The sequence below is a fragment of the Camelus dromedarius genome, chromosome 32 (assembly GCF_036321535.1).
Source record: "Camelus dromedarius isolate mCamDro1 chromosome 32, mCamDro1.pat, whole genome shotgun sequence".
Taxonomy (NCBI): Eukaryota; Metazoa; Chordata; class Mammalia; order Artiodactyla; family Camelidae; genus Camelus; species Camelus dromedarius.
Window position 1 is genome coordinate 679,160 of NC_087467.1, and position 11,971 is coordinate 691,130.

The following is an 11,971-nucleotide window of genomic DNA, read 5'->3' on the forward strand; positions in this document are numbered from 1 at the left end:
GGAGGATCATTTGAGAGAGTCTCCCAGGCAGATGGAATGCAGTACAGGGCCCTAAAGTAGAAATGAGCTGACAGTTATTAAAACCTGAGAGGAGGCTGTGAGGATCTGGTAGGTAAGGAGCGAGGCCTGGGGGAGGCGGTGCTGAGGAGAAAGACAGGTGCAAAGTCATCAGGGCCTTTTAGTACAGGTTGAAAGCTATTTTCTTAAACACCTAGGAAGCCTTTGAAGTTTTTACCCTGGGGACTTGGGATGATCTGATTGCCGTGTTTTAATGATCGCCCCGGCTTATGATGACACGCTTTTCAATATTTCCATTTACAGTCTTGCCTCTGAGCATCCAGGCTCTAAGCCAAACCCCCAGACATAAAATGGTGACATGATTAGGAAAAGGCTCACTTTAGAGCACCCGTTCTGGACCAATCTGTAGCTTTTATGGGCACATTATCACTGCCCCTGAGCCATAACGGGCCCCAAATTGGAGGCAGCGTTCCACCTGAGTCATCATCCAAACCGCTTTATGAAGCCGCCATCACATGTCTGGACAGTCATTCAATTACTCATAAGGCCCGACTTTTCTCAGCTTCCGAGGGATATCAATGTCACAGATCGAGATGCTCATACTAACACCAGTTCGAGTGATTCGGTTTTCAGAAACAGCCACCAAGCATCTCTCCACACATTCAGTGTAACAAACACGGCAATGGTACAGTTTTGTAATTCAGTGAAAGTTTTTTTTCTTTTCTTTCTTTTTTCACTTAATCCTATCCTAGTCCTTCAGTGTCTTGGTCAAAGGCAAATATCAGTCCTTTGCCAGAGTCATGCTATTTCAAACAGAAAAAAGAAGGTTCAAGAAGGCAGAAATAAGTCTTGGTGGGGGGGGAAACAAAATACATATTTTTAACAAAACCACCAAAATAACAAACCTAATTTGTGATCGCATGTTCTCAGCTCTCCTCCTCCCAAAGCTCAGGGCTGGAGAATTCTCTGTCTCCTCAATTCCCCAGACCTCTAAGGATAATCGGACAGGTTTCTGGATTTTTATGATGGAGAAATGGGGAGTGGGCAGGTGGAGGGGCAGAGCTAGAGGGGAAGCTGAAGGGCTTCGCAAGATAGAGGTGAAGGGAGAGGGGAGAGAACATAGCAAGTTTTCCAGCTAAGGTTTCAGGGAGCCATGTGGGGAGAATGAGGGGAACAGCAAATGGGGCTGATGGAGGGGAGAGAGTGAGAGACTCGGGGGAGAGAGAAAATTTAAGAAAAGTGGTCCAGAAATGACGATTTTGATCAGAACGCTCCCTCTTTCTCTCTTTCTCTCTCATCTTTCAGTTTTTCTTTAGACACAGTTTAATACAAATACTTGACTCACTGGATCAGGCATTCCAAAGGGTACAAATACAAGTCATTTTTATTGTTTATTCACTTGGTAAGAAAGACAGTGAAAGGAAAGAAAGTAAAGGCAGGGGGACACAAGAAGGGAAGATTAAGATAAAGGAGACGAAGAGTCACACATATTAACAGGTGAGGGTTTTGTCTCTTTTACCCTTTCAGATTCTTCCTGTGCAGAAGGCTGCTTCTAAGCTGTCAAAGAAGCCATTTCTTTTTCCGCTTATTCCTCAGTGATACTGAGGAGTTCTATGGGACGGGAAGCAACACACAGCGACCCGGCAAGGCCATCCAAGGTGCTCCGGAGTCCGGACTGAACCTGCCTGACAGTCCTGTCTCACCTCCCTTCAGAGCCTTCCCCATTCCCCACGTTATCAGAAACAGGTGATGACTCAGCATCCCCGACACACAAGCCTGCCCTGCCTTCTTGTTTTCTCAGCCAGACACACCTTTCTCTTCCACTTCTATTAATTTATGAAACAGTGATGTATTTTGCACATTTTTTGTATGAATGGTTCTAAATACAGTGACATTCATGCTACTTGAGAACAAATATTCAATCTTCCACTTCCCCAAGTTACTTTTGAAAATGTGTGAACATAATTTTAAGTATAATATAATGCCTTGACCAAGAATCTCTATAACCATGCGGTCCTGGAGTGATTTTCTTAATCCTCTCAACTTTTTCCGCATCATACATAGAGGCACACACATGGCACACATGTACAACACACACACACACACACACACATAATCACACATCTTTGTCCCAACTTCACACACACACTAAGGATAACAAATCTTTGCAGTTTGAAAACATCATTTCTAGAGTCACACAAAAAGGATCTCTGTCCTGTCTTGGTCAGTGAGCAGTTGTGCTCCTAGAAAATTCACAACTTTATAGCTACCTCATTAGCAAAAATGAATTAGCTACCTTATAGTTTCAAAATTTTAGTAAATATACACATAATATGTATATGAAGATTCTCATATACATTCTTATTACTATATAAAGATTGTGATACAGAATGTGAGAGTTAATAATAAAGAAAAGAAGAGATAGCATTTTTAGTTGAATAACTATGATTGCAAGCACATAAAACACATTAATTAACTTTGTCTAAACATGCAGGCAATGCATTATTACTACGGCTAATCAAATCCTGTTGCAAATTACTCTATGCGGTGGTAGCTTGACTAGGAATAGAAATTTAGTCACCAGGCTGGGATAATAATCACTAAGGAGTGACTGCCTTTTCCTCCTCAGAGAAAGGAAATCCATTCATGTGCCAAATGAAATTCTAAATCAATTCTTCAGTTTGCTGTTTAAATGCAAAGTAGTCAAAACATTAGTTGATTAAGTGCTTAATTTTGTGAAGCAGGATTCGTGAAAAAAAATGGAGCTTAATTATATCAGCATTACAATGATTTTCATTTAGAACATACTAACAAAAAAGACTAAAGCTATTCAAAGAGTCAACACGAATAAAAAGTGTTTTGAATTATAAAAGAATTACATAAAGTGCAGGAAGTATATTCTCAATCATCTCATTGGTCAATGATAACATTTACATTTTTGACTTTAATAAAATGAAGACAAAAGAAAAAGAGGAACTCAAAAGATATGATTAATAAAAATAACCATGTGTCCACATCCTTGGCTCTATTTCCCCAAGAATTCATGAATAATTTTAAAATCTGAGTAGAGACCAGCTATCCATGGATGGCTCCAAAATAATAAATAGAGGTTCTAATAAATCAATTGAAATAGATGGATTGAGAATTTTAAACTGTTTATTCACCTCGCAGCCCATACTCAGACTGGATTAACCATTTGAGAGTTAATTGGCTGGAAGAAATTCACAGTTTACAAATCAGCTGCTTATTTAAAAAAAAATGAAGTAATAAAAGATATTGATACCTACCATTTTTGTTTTATAACAATATTGAAAACTTTTCCCAAAATTTTAAAAACAGTTTTCAGGACTTTTATTGTAGTTTTTTCACTACAATTATACTTAGTAAATGGGGTTATTGTTTTTTTTTTTTCTTAATGTTTTGGTTTTAAAAAGACAAATACAATACCTACTCTATCTATATGAACCATAAGTGATTGAGGGGAAAAAAAAATAATTTTCATGAGAAGGAATGGAAAAGTCAAAAGGCTATCCAAAATATTTCCAATAAAAACAGTCCTATTTAGAAACTCAGTAGTTTATGGCAACTGTTAAGAACTAAGAACACAACACAGTAATAGCTAATATAAGGAAAATATACCAGAAAAATTTCATACTGTTGAGAGAGAAAGGACAAATTCTTATTCTTCTAAGTGTAGCCAAAGGGGCCATTAAAATCTACACTTTACGTATCAGAGAGTGACTGAACAAGACTCTGCAACTGAAACAAGAACGTTGAGAGGTTATGTAAATTAGCCTTCCAAAAAGTATAAATCATCACTTGCGAAAATCTGAGAGGCAGTGAGAAAAGAATACAGCAAAAGCAGTTCTTTCAGCAACCACCCTCCTCTGCTCTCAGCATGTTCCAAATAGCCTTCCATCTTTAAGGGACCCCTCTTTCCACCGACGCCCCTTGTACCTGACTGTGGCAACCCTGCCAACAGCATTTACATTGAGTGGAACCAGCACAGGGAAAGGAGGGGTCTCGGACGCATAGACAAACTTCTGGCAAAGGCAGGTCTGTGTTCAACAACCAAAGCAAGACTGTGGGCTGAAAATTCCCTGATCAAAGCATGTAAATTTGACAGTCACTCTTGAAAATAGTGATTCTTTTGAAATCAGATTGTTGATTGCTTTCCTTTTCTGACTTCTAGAATTCTCAGTTTGGTGAAATTTCAGAGACTTAAAATCTAGAGTAAGCCTCCTGATAAGAGGTAGAATTTCTTTATAAATGAATGCCCCAGGGACTCATCTCTGCTTCCTCTGCCCTCAGCACCCTTTGATCATGGTCCTCCCCACCCGTTTCCACAAGGGACGGCTACTATTCATTGTTTCAAAGCTTGCTGTTTCACATACACATTTTTGTTTCACTGAAGATGCTGTTGGCAGAAAGTAGTCAGCTGCTAAAAGCAACTTAGTGGAATTCTTTGGAAGAAATAAAATCTACTAACAAAAATAAACAATCAATGCAAAAAATATAAAATTAATGTTAAACAATAGATTAAATAAGTTAATATAAAAATAAAAAACACATCATTTCTATCTAAGTGGATGTTACTTTACACAGTTAATATTTTCCTGAAAAATGCTCTGTCAGCTGATTAATGTCAAGTTTTACAAAACTTTATGTAAACCCCAAATTTTGTAAACCACATTTCTTATATGAAGTATGAAAGTTAGTTATTCAGAATGTATAAAGTTAAAATTTTCTGAAGTTAAGACTCGTCCAACATTTAAACACTGAGTCACTGAGGCCTTCATTCATTTGCTTTTTTATAATGGAATTTTGAAATATTTTCATAAAGCAATGCACACCTGGAGAATCAAAATTAAACAGGACGTTGAATAAGTGTCTGGTAGATCATTGATGATACGTGATCTATTAGATATTCATTTACTTTCCGGTCTGAATAACTTCTTGCTTTTTTGGAGGGATTGGCAGGTGGGGGCACCGGATGTGGCATTTGAGTGCTATAGAGGCCCTGTGTTTAGAACTCCTATGTTGAATTTGCTCCTACTTTTCATGCCAGGCTATGACACATGCTAGTTTGTGCTGCTAAAGGTGTGTGACAGATACTCAAAAGTGGAATTATAACCCACATTATCGGTCATGACCTTGACTCACATCTAGCTTATGTATGCTTCCTTCCAAATACGGCTCTGGATTTGTCTTGCCTCAGAAACGATTATTCATTACTCTTGTCATTTTCTTCTCCACATATGTTTAATAAAAGCCCACATATTTTACCCTAACTTTAAACTTTCAAAATTCCCGATGCTCCGTGAAGCTTGTGAGCAATTTCCACTTACAGAAATAATAAGGCATCCTTCTGAGATGTTGTTAAAGCCTGTTTTAATATAGCATGTGTTTATTTAAACCCAGTGCCAAATAGCTCCTTGGTGGTGGTTTCTGCTTAGAGCCAAAGGTGGAATAGCCCACAGAGAATTACTTGAAGAGTGGAGGTTTGTTCCGTGACAAGTCTAAAGTCCTCCAGGGAAGACAGTGCTAGCAATTGTACCTTTCACCTTTCAGGAGGAACGGTCTTGTCTTCATTTCTCATTATTGGGTTATTAGGCTTGTCAAATTCTAATGTATTTTAAGGTTCCTTAGGAACCCACATATTAACACCCCATTTCTCCTTCCTGGGATGGAAGAAATGTACACAGTCATCTCTCTTAACACATAGATGTTAGAAAACCTATCCAGAAAAAGCATGGAGACTAGAATCCAAGTTTATTTTCCTATTATCATATCCTATGCAAATAACTTACTATTCATTTTTGAAGACAGAAAACATAATCCCTTCCAATTGCAGAAAGAAGTGAAACACAGATACACAGTGTAAATAATGTTTCCGAAATGCACATAACACCGTTGCCTGAAAGACCACGAGGAAAGGAATTTTATGTCTATCAGCCACTGAAGACTTAACTGCATTATGACCTAAAAATTCAAAGAACATTCCACCATTTATCATTGAAATGAAGGAAGAAGTACATTTTCTTTCTTCTTTTCTCTCTCTTTTTTCTATTTAAAAATATGGAATTGGCTTTATGCTTTTATTTAGATGTCACCTCAGATCTTAAGCCTCCCGACAGTCATCTTGGCAGAGCCACCTGCCTGCGGGAACAGTGAGTCCTCTTCCTGTCTGCTTACTTGTCTGCTCTCTCTGGTGTCCCCAGCAACAGGTGTCTCATTAGCACCTGAGCGATGCCAGCTTCTGAGGAAGGCTGTGAACTGATTAAACACATGCTCTATTTTTATCTCTTTATGAGTCATTACTTAAAGGTTTTATCACCAGATTGCCACACTTAATTACGTGGAGCCATAATTAAATATAAGCATTCTTAGGCCTGCCTTTTTAGGTTTTTGTTTAAACTTAAGTGACATGTTTTGCTGTTGGCTAATTTAAAATGATCTTTAAAAGAGCTGTAGGAGGTGCTTTTTTTGAAGGGGGCATAGCAGGGCAGGGTTTTTTATTTTTTCATACATAAGTTACTGTTTTTGGCTTTGCTTTTTTTTCCATCTGAAAAAAAAATTCTACCTGCATTTAAAGACCTAGATTGGGGAGAGTTATAGCTCAGTGGTAGAGTGTGTGCTTAGCATGCACAAGGTCCTGGGTTCAACCCTCAGTATCTCTATTTTAAAAAATAAGTGATTTTTAGCTCTCCTCTCATTACGTATGCCCTCCTGCAAATAAAAATAAAGACCTAGAAGAGTATCAGAAGATATAGGGGTAATTAAATTAGAGTGGGCCAAGTTTGTTTTTATAGGATGCAAGAAAGGAAGGGGTTGCTAGCCTTACAAGTTATGTTTTAACTGGGATACTAGGAAACCTCAGGCAAAATCAGATGACTAACTGAATTCTTCGTTTTCCTTGTTCTCTGAAGAGATGAAGACAACACAGAACAAAATTATCTTATTAAGATTGTAAACAGCAAGATTTTCTTTTTTCCATGTTTACTTGCTCTGATGTCCTTCACACTGTCCTTGTATGTACCACTCAGGACTGAGCCACAGTCATTCTCCCACTTGCTAACCTACTGGGGGAGAGAACCAGAAGGTTCGGTTTTATTGTCACACTAGTTTTTGGCCTCTCCAGGACACTCCTGTAAATTTGCAAATCTTTTCAATTTTCTCTAAATTCTTATGGCTGATCTCCATAAACAATTTTATTAGTGGAGACCATGAGCCTTAGGCCCTTCATGGTTTAACCCCCTACACCATTCCCCACCCAAGAACAATGAGGAAAAATCATCACCTACTTCTCCCTGTGTTCTAGAAATGAACACGCCAGGTTGCATAAGTTCTACAAATTACACAGAGATGTAGGGGAAGCACACAAGAGAATTGCAGAAGAGCATGTCCTTTCCTCTTGAATATCACATGAGATGCCTAAAATCTGAGGGTGCTTTCAGAAGAACATTCTGGAAGGTCCTCTTGCCCTCTAATTAGTATACCCTGTCCTTCGAGACTCACAGGCTGAAACCCAGTTGTCCTTTGTGGGAAAACTCCTTCTCTTATCTCAGGAAGAGATTTCACATTGGTTTTCCCCCAGGGCCATCCAGTCTTGAGAAGTGTCATAAGCATCAGCCAGATGGAGTTCATGTTTCTCCAGCCTCATCCTACATGAATTAGAGAAGGTTAAGTGGGTGATGGTGGAGGACAGGCTGTGGTCCCATAAACAAGGATCTAAGCTGACTCTTTGGTACAAGCTTTTATTTTCATTCTCATGCCAACTAAGAACTGCAGCACTGCTGGGTCTTTTACTAGTTGACCGACTACGATAACCTGGATGCCTTGTGTTGCAAATGTAAAAGAAAAAACAAAACAAAAGGAAGACAAACACAAAGCCTTCAACTCTAACTGGCTACGCCAAAAAGGAAATAGATTGACTTTTACTCATGAAAAGTCTGGGAGTACTTATTGCTTTAGCCATGGCTTGATGGAAGGGCTTAAATATCACCACGACCTGTGGTCTTTCCCTCCATCTCTCAGCTCTCTTTGAATTGGTTCATCCCAGGCTGTGTGAACTGAAGGTGGGGAGGAATTGTCAAAGATAGATTGTACCAGATGGAGTTAAACAGTCAAGGTAGACTTTTCCAAGACTGTTGCAACAGAAAAGAGAGACAACTCATCCTCACTGAAACACAAGGCAGGAGGGTTTTTAAGCTCTGGGGTGAGCTAGTGGAAAAGTACTGGAGTTGGTTAATGCAGAGGTCGATCAGTGTGATAAGGCCATCTGAGTTTGCTAATTAGCTTGATGCTTATAGAAACTGGCTCCTTCCCTCCCAGAGAAACTGGGAGGTTCTATCTTTCTCGATGATTGAAATAATTATATTTCAAAAAATGGTTCCCAAGTCCTAGAGAAAAACATTCTTGGTCTGTAAAACTGGCAAGAGGCGGGAGCAAGATTTACATCTCCAAGGGGCAGAAAAAGAATTTACAATTGAAAGTTTTATAAAGTAAATGTGCTAAGAAAAGGGAGCTCAAAGGCCTGTGGTCAGGAAGAAGTCTGGCTAAAGAATAACCAAGCTGAGAGGAATAGCTTGGTCAGTGGTAAATCCTTCAGTGAGAATCAGAGGCTTTGGAGGAACTTGTGTTGGAGACATAAACAGTCAATAGCTAACCTCTACTCATGTCTTCTACAGATTAAACTCAATCTGATTAAAAAAAAAAAAAGTTGACCCCAAAGCAAGGCTTTAGCCATGTCATTAGAAATAGTGGCTTCCCATGATCGTTTTGGGTATCTTGAGTTCTTTTCTGTCTTACTCTGCAGCTGGCAGCATTGCCCTCCAGATTCTCCTTATGTATTTTCTACAATAAAACATACGTAAAGGAGACATGTTGTTAAAAACAAAACTAAGCCAAATTAATTTGATCTGGGTACCATTTTTAGGCGAGTCCAAGTAGTTCAGAAAAAAAGTGATGCCAACTTTGGACACAGGGATTCTGACTGAGTTTCCCAAGGTGCAGCACTAAAAATTCATCTCCTGAGCCCACACTCTGTCACCTAGTATAGACTTATGCACATTGTTGAGGGACCTTTTCCCTTAAAGGCATTATCCTTCCTGTTCTTGGGAATCCATCTTTCTCCATACTGTGTCTCTTCTAACCTGAGCAGAAGTCTCAGTCTCATTGCTAACCTCAGAAGGATGTCACAACCTAATTTTTTTTAAAGGAGAAGCTGATATAACAAAACTTGATCTTTAAATGAAGAGGGTTGGCTGACCTTCCAGTTATGAAATTGGCAATATTTTTTGTTTTAATTTCATTAGGTTCCTATAACAATGAGAACAGAATAGAAATTAGTACTTTTATAAATTATCCTGCTGCATAATGTTTAATGCCTTCTCTCTCTCTTTTATCCAGGAAATGGCTCTGGCTGTAATTAAATTATTTTGATTTATATTTTCTCTCTGAAAGAGGTGGGTGGGGTAGGATGTGGTAGGGAGGATTATATCCCACCGTTTATAGGAATGTGATTGCACAGTTTATTTTGCATTTAAGCAGGACCATTTCATCCTGCTAGATTTGCACTTTTAGAGCCCCCTGTTATGAATTTAATTTTTGTCGTGTAGGCTAAGTGCTTTGGCAAAAGAATAAAGGCAGAGGTTAATCTGATGGAGTTCTAGCACTGTCTGATTCCTTCTGCATGCACTTGTTTGCAGACCGCAGAGAGAAATGCAACACAAGATTTAGAAAAATAGGCTACTTAGAAAAAAGAGAATGTGAGAAAAAGTGGGGATTAGTTACAGTGAAGGGGAAAATCTGGGAAATAAAGTCATATTACTGGTAAGAAAGTATGACACGCATTTTGAGGAAAAGGTAGAGAAATTACTCAACAGTAGGTTAGTGGTGAGAAAGATGTGATAATGCCCAAGTGGCAGGTGAAAATAACGAAGAAGAAAAAGTGATTGTTGTGTGTTTGGGAAAAGAGGATTCATAAGATGGTGAATCAGTGGAGTAGAACATGTCTTTTTTAGGCATGTTGATACCCTCAGCGGTACTTGCGTTATGAGTATACAGTAATTCAAGTGCTCACCATTTTTCCTGAACCATGATTGGTGCCCGTTAAATGCCTTTAGAATTGAAGTGGGCTTTTTTTTTCTTCTTGGATTCACCTCTGATTTTTAATCTTTGTTAATGAATTTTAATAATGCCAAAGCACATCTTCCAAGGTACCATTATCATGCTTTAATTTGTAACAGAAATAGCAGAGTTTGCATCTCAGAAAATAAAGGAAATGTGCTTTTGATAGCATGTAATTTATTTAAAGAGCATTTATTATGCATGGTATTCTTGAGAGGCCTAGGATATTCAACTTCCTATAGTTGGCTGCAAACAATCCTTATTTCCTGCCCACATTTGGGTTTTCTTTTTTTTTTTTTCCAAGAAAATTCTTTGAAGAAACAGTATGGAAATTCGAAATCTCATGTTTTTCCATTAAGAATTTACATAAAAGGAGACATTCTGAGGAACTCAATTTCCTATGTTTATTTCAAATATAGATAACATGGAGCCTTCCAGAGCCTCTCAGGACCTTAGAGGACAGTCTATTTGCCCCTAATAATCCAAGGAGACTAGTGAGCCAGCAATCCTATTTAATCTGAAACATCTTTCTAATTCTCAACTTTTCTAAGTTATGTGTTTAATGTAACATCTTCATATCGCTTGGTTTGAAGCAATATTTTTTCCAGATATTATTCTATATTTTATGAACCACTGTTTTATATATGTTTCTATACAGTTTTTTCCCAATGAGTGTTTATTTGCCAATATTTTAGTTTAAAACCTACTGGGGATAATCTAACGTCTATATTTTTCAAATGGTTAGTAGGGAATTTTGAGTATGATATTGACATAAAACTTATATTTTTAACTAGTGAAAAATAGCACTAAAACTTTCCCAACTTTGAAGAATTTAAAGGATGTGTCAAGTATCTATCATGTTCGTACAATTCTACAAATAATTTTCTCCTGTTTATCATTCTTTTTCCAAATATTGCTAGAGAAAACAAACATAAATTATACCAGAATATTTTTCCTCCAGAAGATTACAATTTGAGATGGAGATGAGATGTGGGCTTTTTCCTGCATGCCAGCCAGGTGTCCTACAATTTAATTCAGTTCTGACTACCTCCCTGGAGACAGCATCAGAGCCTACAGGTTAAGGGCTTAGTCCCAAGATGCCAACTGAAAGAAATAAGTCCCCAAGTTACCCACAATTTTTGTCTGACTTGGCTTCAGATTGGAGGTTCTTATGACTTCCTCCTCCTTGGATTTAATTAGTTACTTGAACAGCTCACAGAACTCAGGGAAACACTTGCTGGGTTCATCAGTTTATTGAAGGAATGATACAAGATATAGCTAAATCACCAGATGAGGAGATATGTAAGGCAAGGACAGGGAGGGTCAATATCACAGGAGCATCTGTCTTCAGGGAATTGGGGTACGTCACCCTCTTTGTACATGGATCTGTTCACCAGCATGGAAGCTCCCCAAGCCCCATACTATTGGGATTTTAATAAAATCTTCCTTACCTAGGTGTGATCAATTTTTAAAAATGGTAGTAAATTTACAATGTTCTGTTAGTTTCTGGTGTACAGTAAAGTGATTCAGATATATATGTATATTTATAGCATTTTTCATATTATTTTCCATTACAGATTATTACAAGATACTGAATATAGTTCCCTGTGCTATACAGTAGGGCCATATTGTTTATCTGTTTTATATATAGTAGTGTGTATCTGCTAATCTCAAACTCCTAATTTATCCCTCCCCCCTTTTACCCCTTTGGTAACCATAAGTTTGTTTTCTATGTCTGTGAGTCTCTTCCTGTTTTGTAAATAAATTCATATTTTAGATTCCACATATAAGTGATATATGATATTTGTCTTTCTCTGTCGGA